We start from the raw sequence: 2927 nt of genomic DNA, 5'->3' as shown, positions 1-2927 counted from the left end.
AACATAAGACCTTCCTCCTCACTGCCAACCACCCGGCCAATCTTTGTATCAAACACAAACTTAGTTGTCATACTCCCAGCACCCCCGTCTATATTCACAGCTGCATCATTTATGAATACCACAAATAATAAGGTTAATGATCACACAACACCAGGTGACAGTAAAACCGATTTATTTGGAGGCACTAACTTCGAAGCGCTGCTTCTTCATTAGGTGGTTGTGAGCTTTGAAAGCTTGAGCCTCTGAATAAACCTGCTGGACTATAATTTGGTGTTATGTGATTTTTAGGTTTGTTCACCCCAGTCCAACACCAGCACCTCCGAATCACAGCACTGATCCCTGTGATACACCATTGGCCATCGGTCTCGAGTCACACAAACAGCCTTCAACCACTTCCCTCTGTCTCCTAACACTAAGTTGATTTGCTGCAACTTGACATGTCATTAATGACTCGTACCTGTTCCCTTGTTATACATTTCTGCTTGATACACTTGCAGAATATCTGGAGATTTTCCTTAATCTTACCCTTCCAGCACGTTTCTATGACCCTGTTTTAGGCAGTTCTCACCGAGTGATGAATTTCCTCAAAATTACGGTCTTAATTGGCCAATCCCTTATCTTGCCATTATTTGCCTTGAATTTGGATTGGGCAGCCAGGGAAGCGTCCTGCTAATTTCTGATTTGTCATATGTTTAGTGGATTTTGTAAATTTCACTATTACCCACCTCTCATTTTTTGAAACTTTAGAGAACATAGGCCGAGTTTCCTCATCAGACAATCTCGCCATCTGTGAAATTAATCTGGAGAGCGTCCATTGCACTTTTATTGTGGTCAGTATATTCTTTCTCAGATTGGGTCACCAACACTGTACCCAATGCATGCAGGTTTGCTCGCTGAGCTGGCAGGTTCATTTCCCGATGTTTCCTTACCTTACTAGGTAACATCTCCAGTGGACCTCTGGCGAAGCGATGTACATACTCCTGCTTTCTTTTTAAGGTTTCTTTGGGTTGTTGATGTCATTTCCTGTGGTGAAGTCACTTTCTGTTCCTTTTCTCAGAGGGTGGGAGATGGGGTCTAACAACGAATAGCACATCGAGGTAGACATCTGCCAGAAATACATGTGGATTCTCTCCATTGATCCTATTAATTTCTAAATATCCAATATCACATACTGCATAATAGATTCCAACAGTTTCCCTGCAGATGTCAAGTTAATTGGTCGGCAGTTCTCCAAACTATGGCTTCTTCCCTTTATAGATGTTTGGATCCCTTCCATTAATCTATAGTGCTTGGACCACGTTTACTAACTTCCATTTACCTGGAATGGCTTCCGGCCTCTGCAGAATACACAGGAAAATAAAACACAGCCATCGACAGTGCAATTAATACTTCTGTTGCTGATTTAAGTCTGACATTTTAACATGAAGTACGTCAGGTTTGTCAGGTTGAGCAATGCTCAATCCATTTACACTTTCAAATACTACCTTGTTCCTGATATAAATTTACTTTTTGTCTTCAGTTGCACAAGTGCTACATGATCACTTGGTATTACTGGCTGATTTTATGGATCTTCCTCCTTGAAGACAGATACAAAGCAACTGATTATTTTCTTGGCCATTTCCCTGTTCTTCACAATAAACTCTCCTCTCCCAATTACCAATTTCCATATTTGACCTTGCTTTTACTTTGTTTCCTTTGAAATACACATTGTAGATTTATGCAGTGTTTTTGTTCCTGTTTTGTTCGCATTCATGTTCTATTTTTGATTTCCTTATCAGTTTTATGGCCCTCGTTTCTGGACCGTGAATTTCTGAGAATTCTCAGGTTTCCACAATGACTGAAATCCTCTGAAGCCATTTCCTATAATTAATACATTTTCGAATTTGTTATGTTCAACATCATTGTGTCATTTCCCTTTTTTTGGTGCTTGTGCCTGAAATAAAAAGACTGCAATATTTCTATAAATTTCCTGGTCCTGACCATATATATTCAGAAACACTGCAGGAGAACATAGAAGGAATTGCCGGAGCCCTGGCTGATATTTTTGCATCATCACTGGCCTACAGGCGAAGTCACGAAGGACTGGAGGACAGCGAATGCTGTGTCCTTACTAAAGAAGGGCTACAAATAAAAACGTGGGAAATATAGATCAGTAAACGTAAAATCTGTAGTAAGTAACTTACTTGAACAGGTTCTGAGAGATAAGATATACATGCATTTGGAAAGACAAAGTTTGATTAAGAGCAAGATTAGAGTGGTGCTAGAAAAGCACAGCAGGTCAAGCAGCATCTGAGGAACAGGAAAATCAACATTTTGGGGAAAAGTCCATCATCAAACTCAGCACGTCTTTGTGCATGGGAGATCATGGCTCACAAATCTGTTCGAATTCTTTGATTAAGTGACTAGCAACGTTGAGAAGGGCAGGATGGTGTATGCAGTCTTTATGGATTCCAGTAAGGCCTTCAATAAGGTTCCACATGGTACACTGCTCTGGAAGGTTAGATCGCATGAAATTGAGGAGGAGCTGCCAAATTAGATACAAAATTGTCTTGATGGTGGGAAGCAGAGGGTAATAGTGGAAGGATGCTTGTCAGCCTGGAGGCCTGTGATTAATAAACGGGTTAGTGCTGGGTCCACTACATATTACATATATCTATCTTTTAGATTAGAATGAACAGGCATGATTTGTAAGTTTGAAGACAACACTAAAATAGGCAGCATCATGGAGACTGAGGAAGGTTATCAGAAATTTCAGAATTTACAGCAGTACCTTGATCACCTGGAGAAGTGGGCTGAGGAATGGCAAATGGGTTTTAATATAGATCAGTGTAAGTTCTTCCATTTTAGAAATTCTAGTCAAAGTTGGAATTTCATCTGAATGGTTGGGTCCTAAGGAGTGTAGTGGAACAGAGGGACATTGGAATTCA

Source organism: Chiloscyllium punctatum, chromosome 14 (genome assembly GCF_047496795.1).
Source record: "Chiloscyllium punctatum isolate Juve2018m chromosome 14, sChiPun1.3, whole genome shotgun sequence".
Taxonomy (NCBI): Eukaryota; Metazoa; Chordata; class Chondrichthyes; order Orectolobiformes; family Hemiscylliidae; genus Chiloscyllium; species Chiloscyllium punctatum.
Note: the sequence above shows the minus strand (reverse complement) of the source record.